This window comes from Heptranchias perlo, chromosome 20, assembly GCF_035084215.1.
Source record: "Heptranchias perlo isolate sHepPer1 chromosome 20, sHepPer1.hap1, whole genome shotgun sequence".
NCBI lineage: Eukaryota > Metazoa > Chordata > Chondrichthyes > Hexanchiformes > Hexanchidae > Heptranchias > Heptranchias perlo.
In genome coordinates this window covers 17521671-17545138 of record NC_090344.1, presented here as the reverse complement: position 1 = coordinate 17545138, position 23468 = coordinate 17521671, and the positions used below count along the sequence as shown (strand labels likewise).

General features: G+C 43.6%; 2 non-coding genes across 2 annotated transcripts; both read right to left on the bottom strand.

The window, feature by feature from the left end:
* Nucleotides 1-11317: 11317 nt before the first annotated feature.
* Nucleotides 11318-11399, bottom strand: trnas-cga (transfer RNA serine (anticodon CGA)). The gene has a single exon. It is a non-coding gene; the product is annotated as a tRNA-Ser (tRNA).
* Nucleotides 11400-22775: 11376 nt separating this feature from the next.
* On the bottom strand, nt 22776-22849 carry trnan-guu (transfer RNA asparagine (anticodon GUU)). Its single transcript has one exon. It is a non-coding gene; the product is annotated as a tRNA-Asn (tRNA).
* Between the last annotated feature and the right edge of the window lie 619 nt (nt 22850-23468).

Here is a 23468-nt window from a genome sequence, read left to right as displayed (position 1 = left end):
CCTATCTCCTTGTATTCTAGTCCTCTAGATATAAAGACCAACATTCCATTAACCTTTTTGATTATTTTTTTACCGGTCCATGACATTTTAATGATGAATGTAGATGGACACATCAGTCTTTTTGGACCTCCACTGTTTCGAGCTTTTCACCATTTACAAAGTATTCTGATCTATCTTTTTTGGTCCAAAGTGGATGACCTCACACTTGACTAAATTGATATCGATTTGCCGCAATTTTACCCCTTCATTTATTATATTAATGCCTCTCTGTAGTTTTATGTTTCCATCTGCACTGCTTACAATGCTGCCCATCTTGGTGTCATCGGCAAACTTGGATATGTGGCTTTCTATCCCGTCATCTAATATCCGCCTGAATTGGGAAAAATCCAAATTCAGCTTCAATCTCCTCATCACCTTGAGACATTTCATTTGCTTCACGTGTGTTGCGCCGACGAAACTTCGGCATTCAGTCCACTGGAGCTCAAACATACTCTGGATAAAATTCAGTTCTTCCAACAGCAAAACTGAAAAGATGTCAGAAGCCAATTGGTGACTTTTCACGAAAAGGAGCAACACAGGAGGGCTCGTCTGGGATTTGAACCCGGGATCTCTCGCATATCACTCAATGAAACTCCCCAAACGAAAAAAATCATACCCCTGGACCAACGAGCCACTGTTGGTTGAACTGTGCAGCCAGTGTAAAAGTTCGTTGCGTCTCACAGCGGATCGGCCATCCTTTCAGACCACTTCCATCCATCCAATCTCGTTTTCTATTCGGGTGTCCAGCAATATCAAGTTCTACATTAAATATTTCCAGTCACCAATATTAGTCACCCTTTACCAAATTGATTTCCAGTGTACGACTTGCGTTATCAAGTAAGACGTTTCTGCATTAACTGCTCTGAAACTGCATTGCTTGGGAGGATATTGAGAGTTGTGTCGATTTGTGGCACGCTCTGTTCCCTGAACATTGCCTCCGACACATAGAGTTGATTCATGGAAAGGTTACAGCACGGAAAGAGTTCATTCGGCGCATCGAGTCCGTGCTAGCTCTCTGTAAGAGCAATCCAGCGAGAACCACTCCCCCGCCTTTCCCCGAAGCCCTGCATATGTTTTCCTTTCAAGTACTTATCCAGCTCCCCTTTGAAGGCCATGATTGAATCTGCCTCCATCACACCCTCGGGCAGTGCATTCGAGATCCGAACCACTCACTGTGTAAAAAAGTTTTTCCTCATGTCACCTTTCGTTATTTTGCCAATCATCTTAAATCTCTGTCCTTTGGTTCTTGAACCTTCCGCCAATGGGAACAGTTTCTCTCCACCTCTTCTGTCCAGACCCTTCATGATTTTGAATACCTCTAACAAATCTCTACAAATCCGTCTCTGTTCCAAGGAGAACAACCTCAGATTCTCCAGTCTATCCTCGTAACTAAAATCCCTCATCCATGGAATTATGCTGGCAATTTTTTTCTGCACCCCCTTCAACGCCTTCACATCTTTCCTGAAGTGCGGTGTCCAGAACCAGACACAATACTTCAGTTGTGTTCGAACCAGTGTCTTATAAAGTTTCATCCTGACTTCTATAGTTTTGTACTTTTGTACTCTATACTTCCATTTATAAAGCCCAGGATCCCTTCTGCTTTTTAACCGCTTTCTCAACCTGCCCTGCCACATTCAACGATTTGTACACATAAACACCTCATTGTTCCTGTGCCGCTTTTATATTTGTGCCCTCGAGTTTATATTGCCTCTGCTCGTTCTTCCGACCGAAATGTATAACTTCGCATTTTTCTGCGTTAAATTTCATCTGTCACGTCTCCGCCCATGCAACCAGCCTGCCTATATCCTTTGAAGTCTACCACTATCCTGATCACTGTTTACTACCCTTCCAAGTTTTGTTTCATCTGCAAATTTTCAAATTGTGCTCTGTGCATTCAAGTCCAAGTCATTAATGTCTATCAAGAAAAGCACTGGTCCCAGCACTGATCCCTGGGGAACACCGCTGTACACCTCTTTCCAGTTCTAAAAACAACCGTTCACCAGTAATCTGTTTCCTGCCCTTAGTCAATTCTGCATTCATGTTCTTACTGTCACCTTTATTTCCTGGGCCGCAATCTTGACGATAAGCCTACCATGCGGCACTTTATCAAACACCTTTTGAAAGTCCATATACACCACATCAACAGAATTGTCCTCATCTATCCTCTCTGATACCTCATCAAAAAACTCTTACAGGTTCGTTAAGCACGATTTGCCTTTAAAAAATCCGTGCTGGCTTTCCCTAATCAATCCACCCTCGTCCAAGTGACTGTTAATTCGGTCCCGGATTATCGTTTCTAAAAGTTTCCCCTCCACTGAGGTTAAGCTGACTGGCCTATATTTGCTGGGTTTATCCGTACACCCTTTTTTGAACAAGGGTGTAACCTTTGCAATTCTCCAGTCCTCTGGCACCACCCACATATCTAAGGATATTGGTAGATTATAGCCAGTTCCTCCGCAATTTCCACCCTTACTTCCCTCAGCAACATAGCATGCATCCCATCCAGACCTGGTGGTTTATCGACTTTAAGTACAGCCAGCCGTTCAAGTGCCTCTTCTTTATCAATTTTTAGACCATCCAGTATCTCAACTATACCTTCCTTTGCTGAGACTCTGGCAGCATCTTCTTGGTAAAGACAGATTCAAAGTACTCATTTGGTACCGAGGCCATCCTCTCTGCCTCCATGAGTAGATTTCCTTTATCGTGCCTAATCGACCTCTCCCCTCTCCTTACTACCCGATCACTGTTTACGTGCCTGCAGAAGACTTTTGGATTCGCTTTTATGTTGGCCGTCAGTCTATTTTCATATTTCTCTTTGCCTCTCATTTCCTTTTTCACTTCCCCTCTGAACACCCTAAATTCGGCCTGGTGAATGAGCGCATAAAAAAAGTTAGCATTTCTTTCAGCCGGAAACAGAAAGTTACTGGTTGATCAATGGCGATTTGAACAATTATTCGTCTTTTTTTAGAGAGTTTAATGAGCTTTGCGAAATTAATGCAGTGAATTAATACAGTAAACTATTTTGTAAATGTTGAATTCCTGATGGGGAACCGCCTCAGACAGCGCATTACTGCCCATCCCTGGGAAACAAGATACAACCGATACTTTGACAACACATCTCAGGTCATGTTGCAAAGACACAGCTTACCAGCTATTACGAAATTTGGAGGCTGGACAGCGAGTTAAACGCTGGACCTTCAGCTCACTACCCACTTTAAAAGTCTGATACTCTACTGACTGAGCTACCCAGGCTCGATACTACATAAGCTCCCATCGTACATATTCATGGGAAGCCTCTGAATTATCCCTGCAGCCGTCGAGCAAGGGTGAGGTCCGTTTGATAAAATTCTCAGTGACCTGTTGAGGAGAATCCTTGTTCCTGTTGAACATGATGTAAGAAACATGGAGAGTGAACTCGTGAGTTTACAATTCTTCTTGTTTGTGCCAAATGTCTTGTCATTCGTTAGCACCAATTAAAATAACACTTTACCCAGCGGCTCAAAAGCTGAACTTGCCCCACACGGGAGCTGGAAAAGGCCTCTCGGCCTTTCAGCGTATTAACATCTGTAAGCTGAATAATTTCTCCCGTGACACAGTGAAACCAGGCAGCATATTTCTCTTCCAAATTTTCCCCACACGAAACTTCCAACCGATGAATATCGGCTCAAAGAAAAGAAGAATTGTGTGTTTGGTTCTTTAGATTTAATGATCTCGTACCGGCCCCTTTGCCATATGAGCTGCCGCTAAAAGCCCCCTCTCCCCTATGAACAAGTAAACTGGCACCTGCTATTGCAAGACGGCAGGCCAGAGGAACTTAAGTGCCCACATGGGAACACTAATTAGTAGAAGCGTTATGGAACATACCAGTTGTACATTGAACTCCGGTCAAAATGTTCGGAGTAAAAGGTTTGATTACTTTAGAAGACGCTCGAACTCACAACCTGGTCATTTCTGGAGCCCATACTGCTATAAATAAGTAATGCATGGTTAACAATTGTGCAACACGAGAGCAGCGAACAACCGACAGCATCAGCGCTCCTGCCAAACAGCTTTATTTTCGGTCTCTCAATTATCACTTCGAGATCTTTCTCAAAAAGAAGCTTCCAATCAAGATGCGCTTCGTTAAATAACAATTCCCGAATCAAGAGAGTTTTGATCGATCATGACTAAAGTATGTACAATTTCCTCACCTATTCCTTTTAATCCCTGGGATAGTAAACATCAGGTCCTGGAGATTTGTGTATCTTTAACCTAATTATTTTCTCTATTGCCATTATTTTACTTATACGAATCCCCTTGATTTATTAACAGTTTTCCTCGTGTCTCTGGTATGTTAGCCTCATCCATTTCTGTGACGACCGATGCAAATTAAAAATTTAGCAAATCTGCCATTTCCTGATTTTCAATCACAATATCACCTCCATCTTGTCTTTAAGCGGCCCACTTTACTCTCAGCCTCCCTTCTTTATGGAATCATAGAAGTTTACAACATGGAAACAGGCCCTTCGGCCCAACATGTCCATGTCGCCCAGTTTATAACACTAAGCTAGTCCCAATTGCCTGCACTTGGCCCATATCCCTCTATACCCATCTTACCCATGTAACTGTCCAAATGCTTTTTAAAAGACAAAATTGTACCCGCCTCCACTACTGCCTCTGGCAGCTCGTTCCAGACACTCACCACCCTTTGAGTGAAAAAATTGCCCCTCTGGACCCTTTTGTATCTCTCCCCTCTCACCTTAAATCTATGTCCCCTCGTTATAGACTCCCCTACCTTTGGGAAGAGATTTTGACTATCTACCTTATCTATGCCCCTCATTATTTTATTGACTTCTATAAGATCACCCCGAAACCTCCTACTCTCCAGGGAAAAAAGTCTCAGCCGATCCAACCTCTCCCTATAAGTCAAACCATCAAGTCCCGGTAGCATCCTAGTAAATCTTTTCTGCACTCTTTCTAGTTTAATAATATCCTTTCTATAATAGGGTGACCAGAACTGTACACTGTATTCCAAGTGTGGCCTTACTATTTGTGTTGTACAACTTCAACAAGACATCCCAACTCCTGTATTCAATGTTCTGACCAATGAAACCAAGCATGCTGAATGCCTTCTTCACCACCCTATCCACCTGTGACTCCACTTTCAAGGAGCTATGAACCTGTACTCCTAGATCTCTTTGTTCTATAACTCTCCCCAACGCCCTACCATTAACGGAGTAGGTCCTGGCCCGATTCGATCTCCCAAAATCCATCACCTCACATTTATCTAAATTAAACTCCATCTGCCATTCATCGGCCCATTGGCCCAATTTATCAAGATCCCGTTGCAATCCTAAATAACCTTCTTCACTGTCCACAAGCCACCAATCTTGGTATCATCTGCAAACTTACTAACCATGCCTCCTAAATTTTCATCCAAATCATTAATATAAATAACAAATATCAGGTGGACCCAGCACTGATCCCTGAGGCACACCGCTGGTCACAGGCCTCCAGTTTGAAAAACAACCCTCTCCAACCATCTTCTGTCGTCAATCCAATTTTGTATCCAATTGGCTACCTCACCTTGGATCCCGTGAGATTTAACCGTATGTAACAACTTACCATGCGGTACCTTGTCAAAGGCTTTGCTAAAGTCCATGTAGACCACGTCTACTGCACAGCCCTCATCTATCTTCTTGGTTACCCCTTCAAAAAACTCAATCAAATTCGTGAGACATGATTTTCCTCTCACAAAACCATGCTGACTGTTCTTAATCAGTCCCTGCCTCTCCAAATGCCTGTAAATCCTGTCTCTCAGAATACCCTCTAACAACTTACCCACTACAGATGTCAGGCTCACCGGTCTGTAGTTCCCAGGCTTTTCCCTGCCGCCCTTCTTGAACAAAGGCACAACATTTGCTACCCTCCAATCTTCAGGCACCTCACCTGTAGCTGTCGATGATTCAAATATCTCTGCTAGAGGACCCGCAATTTCCTCCCTAACCTCCCATAACGTCCTGGGATACATTTCATCAGGTCCCGGAGATTTATCTACCTTGATGCGCGTTAAGACTTCTAGCACCTCCCTCTCTGCAATATGTTCACTCCTCGAGACATCACTATTTATTTCCCCAAGTTCCCTAACGTCCATGCATTTCTCAACCGTAAATACCGATGTGAAATATTCATTTAGGATCTCACCCATCTCTTGTGGTTCCGCACATAAATGACCTTGTTGATCCTTTATATCTTTCTCTTAATATACTCGTAAAAACCTTGAGAGTTGTCCTCATTTTCCCTCACAAGATTTTCTCCTTTTCCCTTTTTGCTCCTCTTACGATTTTTTATTTTCAGCACCACAATAAACAACACTTCGCTGTAAAGTTCGGCTCAATAGTTCTCCAAAGTCAGAGCGAGAATTGTCTGAACCCCGAATTTATTTAATGTAACAAATGCAATCACACATAATCATCCATGTATCAACGCACTGATGGATACACAAAGATAAACACAGCGAGAAATGCAGGCAGCATCGGAATGCACAGGTGAACTGACAAGCGAAACAGACAAAGATAAAATTGCCTGAACCCCCAAAATTGAAGTGTTGCTGATAGGTATTAATGAGAGGAGGTAGTGGCTTAGTGTCATCAATTGGCGCTGTGGCTTATTTGGTTAAACCATCTATCCAGTGAACAGAAGAGCCTGGGTTCAACTCCCAGCAGTGCCTTGTTGAGCTTGCTATTTTACCTAATTTGTGGAATTGAGCGGCAAAATAACATTGTGGTATTTGTTCAAGAGGAAACTGATACCAGAATGCCTGTTCAAAAACGCCCTTTCATTGTGCAGACAGACCTCTCACAGAATGTGTGTGCAACACGTTAATTTAAAGACACGTTCTTGTTTCTGGGCTCGTTGGGGTCACGATTTGAGGTTCAAACCCGGAAGTCGTCCTAATTTGGACCTGGACTTGTGATCTTGACCTGCGTTGGAAACTTTTGCAAAGAGGGAAAGGAAGTCCCCAAATCACTCCACCTGAATCGCCAGGCCCGGATGAAATATATCCCAGGCGGTTAACAGAAGCAAGGAAGGAAATAGCGGAGGCTCTGACCATCATTTTCCAATCTTCCCTGGCTACAGATGTGATGCCGGAGGATTGGAAGACTGTTGAAGTTGTACCGTTGTTCAAAAAGGGAGAAAGGGATAGATCGAATTATTGCAGGCCAGTCAGCCTAACCTCTATATTGAGCACAATTCTGGGGGAAAGTATTAATCTTCATTTAAAAAGGCACGGATTAATGAAGGACAGTCAGCATGGATTTGTTGAGGGAAGGTCGTTTGAATTGAATATTTTGTGGAGGTATCAAGGAAGGTCGATGAGGGTAGTGCGTTTTTTGTAGTCTACATCGATTTTAGTGAGGCTTTTGACAAATTCCTACATGGCAGATTGTTCAAAAATGTAAAAGCCCATTGGATCCAAGGGAAATTGGCAAGTTGATCCAAAATTGACTGAGTGGCAGCAAGCAAAGGGTAATGGTCGACGGGTGTTTTTGTGCCTCCAAGGCTGTCTCGAGTAGGGTTCCGCAGGGCTCCGTACTAGGTCGCTGCTTTTCGTAGCACAGATCATTGATTTGGATTTAAATGTAGGAGGTATTATTAACAAGTTTGCAGAAGATACAAAAATTAGTCGTGGGGTTGATGGTGAGGAGGGAAGCTGTGGACTGCAGGAAAATATCAGTGGACTGGACAGGTGGATAGAATAGTGGCAAATGCAATTCAATCTGGAGAATGAGGTATCGCATTTAGGGAGGGCAAACAAGGGAAGGGAATACACAATAAATATTGAAACTAATTTGCCATTTACACGCCCATTTTGCAAGTTTACTGACGTCTTCCTGTATTTTTCGCATTTTTCTTTTGTATTAACTACAGCTCCCAATTAGGTGCCGTCTGTCAATTTTGAAATTGTATTTCCGATTCCTGTGACCAAATCATTAATGTAAATTGTGAACAACAGTGGTCCCAGCACCGATAAATTGTGAACAGTTGTCCCACCACCGATAAATTATGAACAACAGTGGTCCCAGCACCGACAAATTGTGAACAACAGTTGTCCCAGCACCGATAAATTGTGAACAACAGTGGTCCCAGCACCGATAAATTGTGAACAACAGTGGTCCCAGCACCGATAAATTGTGGGCAACAGTGGTCCCAGCACCGATAAATTGTGAGCAACAGTGGTCCCAGCACCGATAAATTGTGAACAACAGTTGTCCCAGCACCGATAATTTGTGAACAACAAGTGGTCCCAGCACCGATAAATTGTGAACAACAGTTGTCCCATCACCGATAAATTGTGAACAACAGTGTCCCCAGCATCGATAAATTGTGAACAACAGTGGTCCCAGCACCGATAAATTGTGAACAACAGTGGTCCCAGCACCGATAAATTGTGAACAGCAGTGATCCCAGCACCGATAAATTGTGAACAACAGTGGTCCAAGCACCGATAAATTGTGAACAACAGTGGCCCCAGCACCGATAAATTGTGAACAACAGTGGTCCCAGCACCGATAAATTGTGAACAACAGTGGTCCCAGCACCGATAAATTGTGAATAACAGTGGTCCCAGCACCGATAAATTGTGAACAACAGTGGCCCCAGCACCGATAAATTGTGAACAACAGTGGTCCCAGCACCGATAAATTGCGAACAACAGTGGTCCCAGGACTTTTGACCTTGAACTGCACTTGAAACTTCGGCATAAAAGGAAATGAAGTCCCCAAATCGCCCCACGTGGCTCTCAAACGCATTGGGGAGAAGTTCAATGCAAACAATCAGGACTTTAAAAGCAACTCAACGACCTGCACTTTCTTTGATTAAGTTTTGTTCGCCATTATATTTGACCGTGAAATCGCTCTCGGCTTTCATCTTGCTGAAGCAGAGTGTGGCCGCTTTGTATCTGCGAGCATGTCGGTGACGTGGTTAGCTTTGACACTGATCGCTTCTAATTTGTAAAATTTTCCAAGCGTCAGCGAAAAGAAACCGAGAATCGAATTGTCCCTGTAAGTGATGAATTGAAGGGATTGGTGCTCCAAGCAGATTTGGAAAATGCACAGTGCGGTCGATAAGGAGTTCGAAATCCACCCTCCAGCCACTCACCAATCACATTAACTGAGCTTTACTCTGGTCCGTTGTCACCGCACTGAAATCGAGTATTTCTCCGGCATGTTTTTCTTCATAGTTGCTGGTTTAAGAGTGAAGACCGGCTGTTTGGATTTTCACTCCTCCAAGCTTCAACTATTCATTTTGGACTGACTGCAGACAGTTGTTATATTGGTCGCTGCAAACTCAAAGTTTAGCCCAATTAATTATTGGTTCAGCAAGTGACCTCTTCGCCTGTCTAGTTGGTGCTGTCGGTTTGCACGGAAGTTTGATGGTTCGAGCTCTGATTTGATTTTTCCTCAGGATTCTTCGCCTCAAAGTTCCAGGGTTTCAATGTATGTTTTGGAAGCAAGAAAATCACAATTCTCCTTGGCAGACAAGCCCCCGAAAGGCCCTAAGGGAGGCCGCACTCGCTGCAGGAGAGATGGTTCACTGTGACATGGAGATTTCTGTCGTGAGCGAGACCAGACTGTTTCTATGTTCAGAGAATAAATGTCACACCCTTTATGTTGGAAAAGCAAAACGGTGGGGATTTTTGTATCAGATGTTGCTCGTTGCGTTACTTTCATCTTGATCGTAGAACCGGTTCGGGCGTTCCTGTGATAAACGGTGACAATTTCCTATTCATTTTAAATTTAACAACAGCTGCACTGAGATTTTAATCATACCCTTAAGATACAGTCTGTAAAATGATGAAATTTGTTCACCTGCAAAGCATAAAAATCTTATTAAAGTTTTGATTGTCTCTCGATAACCACGTCAGCATCTACTTCAGTATGAAATAGAAAGTTATCGTTTGATTAATGGTGAATAAAACAGTCATTCATCTACCAACAGGGTTTAATTAGTTTCATGTAATTTATTTAATAATTTCATAACTCTTGCTAAAGTTAATTCCCTGATTTAGAATCGAACTCATGTGGTCGGGGATCCCAAGGTTGCACACGGAACACAGTGGAACTGGTAAGATTTAATTTTGTTTCACTCTTCCGTGATTCATTCAGCTCTGTGTTTTTTCTCAGGCCTCTCATCTCTCCCTTCTTTTCAGCTTCTGACTGCGGATATTCTTGTGGTTAAATATGAATAATATAGAATATCTCACAGCCCCATCTTTACCCTTCTCTGCTGGTGTTGCAGGTTCGATCACCCTTGGCCGTACAGTTCTGTACAAAACCAAACTGTACGCAGATACCGACGGTGTCTCTTCTTCACCCCCGACAGAAGCAGGAGGAGATGCTACATTAAACTGCCAATTGCTTCAGATGATTCACGATGGACCTGCGTGGCCTTGCAGTTTTCCCAGGAGCTTCATTCGGTGAGTGAATTTTGGAAATGGAAACATGTCCATCAGCAGCTTGTGGGAGTATTTTACCTCTCTTTCCATTTCATGTACATGCCGAGTTGCACTTGGTGCTTTCATTGCCTGAACATGACCTTCTGTCGCGATCGTAGTTTGAACAGAAAATGCCATTTTGTGCGAGCAGCTTGTCTGGCAGGAAAATTACCTGAATTACAAAGAGGCAAGCAGGAAAGGCCGCGTTGGACTGCCTGTTCGCAGCAAAGAATTTTCAGCGTTTCCTTGTGGTCCAGTGTTTAGATTCGGTCATCACCATGGCAACGGATCGACTGGTGTCTGTCTCGACATCCGCATTTGAACACTATACTATAAGTGCAATGTACTCAAATTGCTGATGTTTTCACTGTAAGGGCGAAGAGACATAAATGTGTGTATATTAGCTAAAAATTGATCAGCTGGGTTGCACCTTTGCTTCTCCCCCCGTCTCAGTCTTTCCATCTTTACCCTTCTCTGCTGGTGTTGCAGGTTCGATCATCCTTGGCCGTTCAAGAAAGCCTGAGAAGTCCATCAGGGGAAAACTCAGAGAGTCAAGAGACAGAGACAGGGAGAGATTAAAGTATAGAAACAAATAGTATAAATATCAAGCTCTGCGAACGAGCAGAATTTAAGATGGAGCTTGGGAGAGATTCTTTCACATGCCGTGCAACTTTGCAAATGACAATTGGACTCCGAATTGGAAGCGTTTGCCTCGCTGGAGCATCTATCTGAGGGAGGGAACACGGTCCATCAACTCCAGTTCATATTTATTTGAACATTGAACAAATCTTTAAGAAATAGCGCTACGAGCAGGATTCGAACCTGCGTAGGAAAACCCCATTGGATTTCGAGTCCAACGCCTTAACCACTCGGCCATCGCAGCTGTGAAATAACCTGACAGCTACTGCTACCAAAAGGGTGCAACCAGTGCAGAATTCGGTGCCACTCATCGCCGATCGGCCATCCGGCAATCCATCCGATCACTTTTTCTATTCCGATGTGCAGCAATGTAAAGTTGTACACTAACTATTTCATATCAACAATATTAGCCTCTCTTTACCACATTCGTTTTCAATGTGCGACTTGTAATGCCAAGTGAGACTTTGCAGAATTAATTGCTCCAATGTTACATTGTTGTCTCCCTCGGCATCCGCAGATTATCCACTCTCCCACAAGTATAACAGTGACTACACTTCAAAAATACTTCATTGGTTGTAAAGCACTTTGGGACGTCTTGAGGTCGTGAAAAGCGCTTTATAAATACAAGACTTTCTTTCTTTTTATAGTGGAATAAAATTACTGATGTTTTCACTGTGAGGACGAAGAGACATTAATGTGTAGACATTAGCTGCGAATTCATCATCTGGGTTAGATTTTTACTTTTCCTACCGTCTCAGTCATTCTATCTTCACCCTTCTCTGCTGGTGTCGCAGGTTCGATCAGCTATGGCCGTTCAAGGCTGCCTGAGAAGTCCATCAGGGGAAACACAGAGAGACAAAGACAGAGAGAGATAGAGAGATAAAAGTACAGAAAAAACCTAACATCAAGTCAGCAGAATTTAAGATGGAGATTGGGAATCATAGAAGCGTCACTGCACAGATGGAGGCCATTCGGCCCATCGAGCCTGTGCGGGCTCTCTTTAAGTGCAATTCAGATCGTCCCATTCCCCCGTTCTTTCTACGGACACCTGCAAATATTTTCCCTTCAAATACTTATCCAATTCCTTTTAGAAACCACGATTAATTCTGCTTCCACCACCCTTTCAGCCGATGCATTCCAGATTATATCTACTCGCTAGTTTAAAAAGTTTTTCCTCATATCGCCTATGGTTCTTTTGTCAACCACCGTAAATCTGCGTCCTCTGGTTCTCGACCCTTCCGCCAACGGGAGCAGTTTCTCTTTATTTACTTTATCTAAACCCGTCATGATTTTGAACACTTCTATCAAATCTCCACTCAACCTTCTCTGCTCTAAGGGAACAACACCAGCTTCTCCAGTCTACCCACGTAACTGAAGACCTCATCCCTGGAATCATTCCAGTAAATGTTTCTCCACCCTCTCTGATGCCTTCACATCCTTTATAAAGTGTGGTGCCCAGTTTTGGACAGTTGTGGAATATTGTGAAGTTCCCTTCACGTATCTTGATATTTGGCAAGAGACCACTGGGCTCCCAATTAAAAGGATCTGCCTCGGTGGAGTATCTCACTGAGGGAAGGGATTGCAGCCCGTTATCTCCAGTTCATATTTATTTGAGCATTGAACAAAACTTTACACAATAGCGCCGATAGCACGATTCCAACTTCTGCCGGAATACCCCATTGGGTTTCAGGCCTAACGTCTTAACCACTCGACTACCGCAGCTGCGAGAGCTTTTGATGCACGGCTGTAAATCGGAATGCACAGGGTACTCACAGGAGATTTGTGAGACTATATGTTCTTTCAGACAGGTTTCCAACTGGACACATGCAACCGCTTCCGTCGGACGTTGCTGTTTCACTGGTAGAATTCTCACCTGCCACCCGAGGAGATGGGGATTGATTCCCCGCCGATTAAGGAGCATTTTCATTCTGCACCTATGAGATCGCCTGAAAAGGGATGCATTCACATTCAGCTTCAATCTGCACACCACGTTGAGAAATTTTCCTTTCCCTATGTGGTGTTGCGTCGACAAACCCTCTGCATTCGAGCCACTAAAGGTCAAACATGCTCTAGAATTAAGTCAATCCTGTATTCTGCAACGCTGAAAAGATGCGGAAAACAAATGAATGAATTTCCACTGAAAATAGTGACACAGGAGGGCTCGTCTGGGAAATTGAACCCCGGACTTCTGACATATGAATTAGTGAAACGCCCAAAGTGAAAACCATAATCCGAGACCAACGAGCCGTCAGTAACACAGCTGTGCAACCAGTCGAAAGTTTCCCTGATACCCACAACAGATCGCCTATCCTTTCAGACGGCTCTGTCCATCCAATCATCGAATCATAGAATGGTGACAGCACAGAAGGAAGTCAATTCGACCCATCCAGACCGTGCTATCTCTTTGTAATAACAATCCAGTTAGTCTCATTCCCCCGCTCTTTCCACGTGGCCCTGCAATTTTTTCCCCTTCAAGTATTTATCCAATTCCTTTTTGATAGCCATGATTGATTCTGCTTCCACCGTTTGAGGCAGCACCTTCCAGATAATAACCACTCGCTGCGTTAAAAAGTTTCACTCATTTCGCCTTTGGTTTCTTTTGCCAATCACCATAAAGCTGTGTCCTCTGGTTCTCGACCCTTCAGCCAATGGGAACAGCTTCTCTTTATTTACTTTATATAAATCCCTCATGATTTTGAACACTTCTATCAAATATCCACTCAACCTTCTCTGCTCTAAGAACAATCCCAACTTCTCCAGTCTGTCCACATAATTGAAGTCCCTCATCCCTGGAACCATTCTAGTAAATATTTTCTGCATGCTCTCTAAGGCTTTCACATCCTTCCGAAAATGCGGTGCCCAGAATTGGAACAATACTCTGGTTGTGGCCGAACCAGTGTTTTATAAGGTTCAACATAACTTTCTTAATTTTGTACTCTATGCCTCTATTTACAAAGCCCAGGACCACGCTCTCAGCCTATCCTGCCACCTTCAAAGATGTGTGCACATATGCCCCTAGGACTCTCTATTCCCGCACCTCATTTAGAATTGTATCATTTAGTTTATATTGCCTCTCCTCATTCTTCCTGCCAAAATATATCACTTCGCACTTCTCTGCATTAAATTTTACCCATGATGTGGAGATGCCGGTGATGGACTGGGGTTGACAATTGTAAACAATTTTACAACACCAATTATCGTCCAGCAATTTTATTTGAAATTCACAAGCTTTCGGAGGATTCCTCCTTCCTCAGGTGAATGCTGTGGTCCACGAGGAAGGAGGAAGCCTCCGAAAGCTTGTGAATTTCAAATAAAATTGCTGGAATATAACTTGGTGTTGTAAAATTGTTTACAATTAAATTTTATCTGCCATGTGTCCGCCCATTCCACCAAGCCCATCTGTGTACTCTTGAAGACTATTATTATCCTCTTCACTGTTTACTACAATTCCTAGTTTTGTGTTATCTGAGAATTTTGAAATTGTTCCTGTACGGACAAGTCCAAATCATTAATATATATCAAAAAGCAGTGGTCCATTCCAGACCAATGGAAAACAACACTGTCTCCCTTCCTCCAGTCCGAAAAAAATCCGTTCACCACGACTGTCTGTTTCCTGTCATTTATCCAATTTAGTATCCATGCTTTTATTCCACGGGCTTCAATTTTGCTGACAAGCCTATTATGTGGCACTTTACTTCATCGAAAAACTCAATCAAGTTAGTTAAACACGATTTGCCTTTAACAAATTCGTGCTGGCTTTCCTTTATTAATCTGCACTTGTCGAACTGGCTGTTATATGTATCCCGTATTTATCGTTTCCAAAATCTTCCCTACCACTGAGGTTAAACTGACTGGCCTGTAGTTGCTGGGTTTAACCTTGCACACGTTTTTAAAAAGGGAGTAACATTTGACATATTCCAGTCGACTGGCACCACCCCCATATCTACGGACGATTGGAGATTATGGCCAGCAACTCTCAAATTTTCACCCTTACTTCCCTCAGGAACCAAGGATGCATCCCATCCGGACCGTGTGACTTGCCCACTTTAAGTACAGCCAGCCTTTCTAGTACCTTTTCTTTATCAATTTTTATCCCATCCAGTATCTCCACGACCTCCTCTTTTACTGACTTTGGTAGCTTCTTCTTCCTTGGTGAAGACAGGTGCAAAGTACTCATTTAATACTTCAGCCTTACCCTCTGCCTCCGTGCATGCATCTGCTTTTTTGGCCCCGAATCTTAATTTGGATTCCGATGTGGTGCAATGTCAAGTTGCACACTAACTATTTCAAGTCAACAATATTATCTACTCTTCATCAAATTCATTTATGGTGCATTTTCTTACAGTGAAAACACACATTGAAATCGGAGATATTGTATCGTCCCTTGGGGGTCATCGAACCACCAAATTTTGTTTTAAGAGCCCAACGCGCTAAATGATGGTGCCAGAGAAAAACATCACATTGCATGGTTAACAAAATTAATATTTCACCGAGCTAAAGCTTGCGGTTGCAGTGACCAATGAACGTTATTAAATTAATTAATGGAACTAATAAAAGACTATGAAAGTTGAATAATTGTTGAAACCGATAACTTTATGCTGCAGACTCACGGAAATACTAACATGGATAGTGAAACTTTAGATAAGTTTTTGTGCTTTGTATGCGATGAACTTTCACCGATTCTCACTTTCCAGACTGCATTTTAAGAGTTGGGTTTAAAATGTTGATAGTTTATGACACTTGGAATTTGGTACAGCCGTTGTTAAAGTTAACAGCAAGGAACAATAATTGTCCCTTCTCTCAGCACAAGTTGACGCCTGGAGGTTTATCCGAAGCAAGTTGTTCAAAACTATGTTTTTATGCGGGAAATGAAACAGAGCTTTTTCACGTAAAAGGCGAACATGATAAGCACTACAATACGGAAACCTCAGCACACGATTTTCGCAGTACCTCAGGGTCCTGCCCACTGGTTTAACAGCGGTGCAGTGTTTTAGGGGTGGGGTCTTCATTGTTCGGAACATAATTATTACCAGAATTAAATTTGTCGCATTAATGTGCTCCTTATCTGTTAATTTCGATTTACACCCTTGCCAGTTTTATGCAGAAACAAGTAACAATGTTTAAGGGATGTGGTGTGTTCAATGTTGGTGCAATAACCGGATGACGCAGTGTGAGAAGTAAAACACAGGCCGCCCAACGTCTGCCCAAGCCGATGACGGTGAAAAAAGCGAATAGTCGTTCAGCTCAGTTGGTTAAAGCGTGGTGCTCATACCGCTTAAGGTCGCGGGCTCGATCCTCGTATGAGCCATCAGTTGTTCATTACATTATTTAGGTAACTTTGAAAATCCAGATTTTACGAGCAATTCACGCAAAAAGTCAGAAGGAATAGTTTTTGGAGTAGCATTCATTACAATGTTTGATATATCTTTGCCTGTGGGCTGGAGAAACACATCTTTCTTTTCATTCTTCATTTATCCTTCTTTTCTCACTCACCTTTCCGTGTCTCCATCTCTTTCTATCTGTCGCTTTTCTCTCTTTTTCCATCTCTCTATTTCTTTCCATTTCCGGCACCTCTTTTCCGGGTATACTTACTGACAAACATTACAATCTGTGTCACTCAGTATCCGGGTATGTTTACTGACACACATTACAATCTGTGTCACTCAGTATCTGGGTATGTTTACTTACACACATGACAACCTGTGTCACTCAGTGTCCGGGTATGTTTACTGAAACACATTACAACCTGTGTCACTCAGTATCCGGGTATGTTTACTGACACACATTACAATCTGTGTCACTCAGTATCCGGATATGTTTACTTGCATACATTACAATCTGTGTCACTCAGTATCTAACAATGTGAGGCAAAGAGTTTTATTCCCGCTGTGTTATCTCTCTGTCGGTTTGCTGATAAACCTTTAACTCGGAGCTTGTTCCCTTTAATGGTCACAAGGAGTAACAAACAGAAAAAGCGTGTCTGGCCGCCCGAGATGTGGAAAAGGCATCAGTTTAGGAATCAAATGTTTCAAATAAAATGTTCACCCGGCACTGAGAGAGGCAAAAAACAGAGAAAAATGCCGAAAGAAATAAAGCTAAATAAAGATTGTATCAATATTTCTCAATCTTGATGCCTCTCTCATCCTTCCCGAAGCCTCCAGCGCCGGTTAAAATTTCATTGTAAGTTAATGCGAGATTCGATCCAAAGAACGAGAGCCAAACAACCAAATTCTGCTGAAATTCGGAATTAAAGCAGGGACTTTCAAATTTTCGCATTCTCAACTAAGCTATTTCGGCTCCATCCCAAGTTGGACTGTGTGGCGTTGCTTTGGAAAAAAAACACATAAATCTGGTGCAATTGCCTCTCCCGCTCATTCCTGACTTCGGGGGAATGGGACCAGACCAGATCCTGGAGCTCAGGTTATGTTAATGTTCTGCTGATGATATCTTAATGTTATCTTGTGTTGGGCCACTTTGAACCAGGTTCATGGACACATTCTTCCATCATCCCGTTTCCCACATCGCGCCTCTCTCTCATTCATTCTTTCCTCCATTCAATCCATCAGGTAGCGGGAATCAGAGCTCACCCTCAAACCCCCTACACACAAACCGCCGGTCAAAAATGTACACTCTTTATAAACACAAAATGCTAATACACCAGGGGAGACTTCACAGCTATGGACACGGAACGAAATAAACCGAAGTGTTTAAAAGCACAGAAACTGGACACAATAGGGGACACCTCACAGTGTTGGACACGGAGTGAAAAACACTTTCGTTTTCATGAAAAGTTACAGAACATGTAATGTTTGTAAAATTCTCCATTCTTTTCCCGGCACTGATGGGAGAGATGGGCCCGAAGGCACTCTGATCCGCACTGATCCCGAGCTGCAGGTGAATTGAAATATAGTTCAATCTGTAGCAGTGAGCGGTTGGAGAGAGATCAAGGTCCAGAATCAAGGAGGACATTTCTGATACTGCCCTTGAATCTAATTTATATCACATACTCCTTGAACTCTCTGCCGGGGGAATTTTGAACTTAGGATCGCTTGTGAAATCAGCCTAAAAATTATCACACAAACCACCCGAAGTGGGGCTCGAAACCACGAGCCTGACAGTCGAAAACTCAGCACAGGCCTGGGACTGAGCCTGGCGTTTCCTGCTCTTTGGGGCTCAGCACCACTTCGGGTGAGATCAGGAAACGCACCCCAGACCGGAAACTGTGCTTTTCCTGCTTTGTTTGGAGCAGGTGAACTGCCTCTGCCCAGTGTGACTGCGTCGATGAGTTTCCAGCTCTGATGGGTAATTGAATCCCTTCCCACAGTCCCAACATTTCCACGGTATCTCCGTGGTGCGGGTGTCCTTGTGTCTCTCCAGGTTGGATGATCAGTTGAAGCCTCGTCCACACACAGGACACGTGTACGGTTTCTCCCGGCTGTGAATGGTGCGGTGTTTTTTCAGGCTGTGTAACTGGTGAAAGCTCTTTCCACACTCAGTGCACTGGAACACTCTCACTCGGGTGTGTGTCTCGGTGTTTTTCCAGTCACACTGATGTTTGAAATCTTCTCCCACAGACAGAAAATACAAACATTTCTCCTTCCACATTCATAGGTCGATGATATTCAGGTCCTGGTGAATCGAGTGACTCTGTCAGATCTTGACGTGATCTTTGGTTTGAATTTCCCGTCTGCAAATCCTCCCCTTCTAATACCCTGTAAAAGTTTACAAAAGTCATCACTCTAAATAAAGGATCGAAATTTGGAACAGACAATTCTAGTTTCTATGAAACTTTCTATCCTCTCTTTTCCGCCAAAGCCGTCAATCCCCGTCCCACGCACTCTCCCTCCTCCATGTGCTGAAATCCAAACCCATCCCACCATCTCCAATATTTCTTCCCTCCACTCCCAGTTTTGTCCCTCCATCTCCTCTGATTGGGTTCAGTTCTACAACCATTGTGGGCAGAGTGAGAATAAAATAAATGAGGCAATGATTTTCTCTCCTGGTCACTGAGATCCCGAAGCCCCGCCCGCTCTTTGTTCCTGGTCATTGGGACCCTGTAGCCCCGCCCACTCTTTGTTACCGGTCACTGGGACCCAGAAGCCCCGCCCACTCTTTGTTACCGGTCACTGGGACCCTGAAACCCCGCCCACTCTTTGTTCCTGAGCCAAGATGGCCGCGCATGCACCAAGATTCGACCATGACTTCCGCTCGCAAGATGGCGGCCAGTCACATTGATTTTCGGACGGCTGCTGGTCGGGCCTGTCACCGAGGTGCAAATACTGGGCCTGTGGACTCGGATTTGTGGCCTCAAGATGCCATCAGGTGCTTGTGACGCTTCTCCGCCTAACCATAGGTCCAATTACTCCCTCGTCTTCTCCCGGCCTCCGACACGCCTGTTCCTCCTCAGTCCTTCGCCACCACTCGCACTGCGCATGCTCAGAGCACAGCCCGGTCCTGGCACCGCGCACTGGTCTCCTGTATTCATTGATAGGACACATTCTGAGGAACGGGGGACTGTGGGGAAATGCCCCGCCATTGAAAGCCGGAATTGGTGAACAGAAAATTAATTATTGTCATCCCATCGAGGTTGATGCCAGGGAGGCAACAAACATAATAAATAAATAAATTATACAGAAACATGAGTGCTCAGACCTTCCCCATGGTGCGAAGTAAACTGACCGCTACTTTTCCGTTCGTAAGTCGCAACTCAGGCCCGAGCCGCCCAGTCTGGTTTAATTGCGAAATGTTCTCTGACTCGAATTCAGACCTGTCATTCTCAGGGAAACTGACGAGGTGTCATTTTTTTCTGTGCTCTACCCGAGAGCCAGTTAATGGTTTTAATAAGCTGGCAACAATTTTTTGCAAAAGTGGAAAGAGGAGAAAAATTCCACGAGCGATGCCTCAATTCACAAGGGACCGCGAATACTGTGACACCAAATCGATGGCAACTTACACGGGACAACAAATCCGGGAACAACTTACACTGAGACACCAAATCCAGGGACCACTTACACTGGGACACCAAATCCACGAAACACTGACACTGAGACACCAAATCTAAGGACACGTGGACAGGGATACCAAATATCGGGACCACTTACACAGAGACACCAAATCCAGGGAACACTTACATTGGGACACCAAATACAGGGATCAGTTGCACAGAGACATCAAATCCAGCGACCACTTATATGGTGACATCCTTTTTGCACCTTCTCCAGTATCTCCATATCCTTCATATAATATGGAGACCAGAACTGTTCACAGTATTCCAAATGTCGTCTAATCAAGGTTCTATATAAGTTTAACATCGCTTTCCAATTCTATCCCTCTAGAAATGAACCCCAGTGCTTGGTTTGCTTTTTTATGGCCTTTTTAACCTGCATCACTAATTTTAGTGATTTGTGTATCTGTGTCCCAAGATCCCTCTACTCCTTTACCCCATTTAGACTCTAATTGTCCAAGCATTATGAGACCTCCTTGTTCTTGCTACCAAAATGCTCCACTTCATCCTCATCTTTATTAAAATTCATTTGCCAATTACACCCCTATTCTGCAAGTTTATTAATGTCTTCTTGTATATTCTTGTAGACTTCATCAGTATCAGCTATACCCCGCCCCAAACTGGTGTCATCCGTAAATTTTGAAATTGTACATCCGATTCCCGAGTCCAAATCGTTTGTATAAATAGTGAACAGTGGTCCCAGCACCGATCATTGTGGAACACCACTTTACACCTTTTACCAGTCTGAGTAGCGACCCTTAACCCCGACTTTCTGTTTTAGTGCAGTGATCAAGAGAAACTTCTTTACACTGTGAAACTGTGGAAATCACTTCCAAAGTTCTGTAATGAAAAGTGGCCTCATGTTTTTATCCAAGACATCACACAGCCCAGTCATTTACTCCAAATGTTGATGCAATGGTTCAAGCTACGAGGTGCTAGTTATCGGGAGCAGCAGTAGCAGTAAATAAAATCTAAACGTAAGTAAGTACCAATATGGTTCATCTTCATCTATTTCTAGTTTAATAACTTTTGCTGAATGTGGCCCAGGCCAAGTGCCATGATATCGGATCAGGCTCATCATCCAAAATGAGTTTGACAAGCATGACCTAGACAATGTGAAGCGGATTACCCTCATCCACTAACACAGCAACTTCTTCAAAAAACTGAAGCAAGTTTGTAAGACACGACCTTCTTTCCCGGAAGCCGTGTTGAGTATCTCTAATGGCTCCTTCTCTTTCCCCGTGGTCATAAACAGCATCTCTTAGGATCCCTTCAAGCATATTCCCTCTGATCAATGTCACACCGATGGGCCTGTCATTCCCTGGCTCTGATTTGTCCCCTTTAATGAAAATGGGAACTACGTAAGCTATTTTCCAATCTCAGGAGACAATCGCTGACTCTACTGAGCTGTTGAAGATACAGGCAAGGGGCTCACAGAGCACCCGTCCCATCTCTTTAAACACCCGTGGGTGAATATCATCTGGACCTGGAGCACAATCTATTTTGAGATTTCATATTTTATCCAAGATCACATCCCTTTCTATTTCAATATTTATGATGATGTGGAGATGCCGGTGATGGACTGGGGTGGACAAATGTAAGGAATCTTGCAACACCAGGTTATAGTCCAACAGATTTATTTTAAAATCACAAGCTTTCGGAGATTATCCCCTTTATCTGACGAAGGAGATAATCTCCGAAAGCTTGTGATTTTAAAATAAATTTGTTGGACTATAACCTGGTGTTGTAAGATTCCTAATATTTATGATGTTATTGTCGACAGCACACCCCACAGCTGGAATCGGAGCATCATCCACAGGAGTGTAGGCTGATGAGAAATAATCATTTAACAGCTCTGCCATAGCCCGGGAATCTGTCCTGAACTGCCTTTCAGTGGACCTAAACTATCTTTAACGGTCTTCTGACTCCTGACGCAGCTGAAAAGGCGTTTGCTTTATTCCCACAATTGTGCACCATCTTCTTTTCCAATGATCTCGTCGCATCTCCAATGGCTGCTTTTGTCTCCCTCGATTGTGGGTGATATTTGACACTATCCTCCTGTAAACTGAATTCATCCTGATCTGACCTGAGTTAAATGTAAGACAGTTCAGGGAATCAGGAATCATTCACCCTGAGACCTAAACGAACAGGTAAAATCCCAGACGGTTCCTTCGTAAGGTTTCCTCTGGTTCCTCGGCATATATTTGTCAGGATGCCGAAACCCAGCTTTCTTACAGTCCACTTCTGGAGGTCCCACTGCCTGAGCCTACAACCTTCAGCAGTGTCAGTGGTGGAGTTCACAAATGAACTGAAACCCTTCGGAATGCGAAAACAATTTTGCGTTTCCAAAATAAAAGGACTGACATTTATTGTGGAAACAGTCTGGTGTCGCTCACTGCAGAAACATCCATGTCAGAGTGAAGCGGCTCTCCTGAAATCTTTGGACTTTGTCTGTCAAGAACAATTCTGATTTTCGTGAAGGCAATCTCAGGTGAAATGGTGGAAGATCGGCCGTGCTCAGCTGGCCATCGAAACCGTGCATTTTTTTGCAGACAAAACATATATTTGAAACCAGGAAACACGAGACGATGAACCTTAAGGCAAAAGTTCCCCTACCGTCCTTGGGTGGGCTCGAACCACCAACCTTTCAGTTAACAGCCGAACGCGCTAACCGATTGCGCCACAGAGACACGACACGTTTGTGTTTGAATCATTGATTAAACGAGTTAAAAATTCAGGTTGCCGCGATCAATATCACATCTCTCGACTATCAGTTTACTTTTCCAAAATAAAGGGTGTGAAGTTTGCACGAGTGAAAATCTGTGCTGTCTCATTTCTGAACATTAAACTCACCTTGCCATTAAACACCTGTATGTTGGAAGTCTTCGTCCCATCGTGGCAGAGAGGATTGATTTTTCGAGCTGTGATTCTCCATTCTCTATTCCAGTAATATTCAGGTGTGGTGAAAATGAGATGAGATGAAACGAGCAGGTCCAACGAGCGGGTCTGTGGCACTGCACGGTGTCTACAAAGTTGTCTCTTGTACTTACAGTGCAGCGGACGGCAGTTTTCACCATTACACCAGTAACTATGATGTTAAGAAAAAATGTGGCCGACAAACATTCGATTTCAGCGCGGTGACACTGGGTCAGAGTAAAGTTCAGTTAATGCGATTGCCGAGTGGCGACAGGATGGATTTGGAACTGTGCGGCTGCGCTTCGCATTGTCCAGATCTGCTTGGAGCGATATTCATTCAATTCATCACTGACAGGGAGAGTTTGATTCAATGTCTCTTTTCTCTGGTAATTG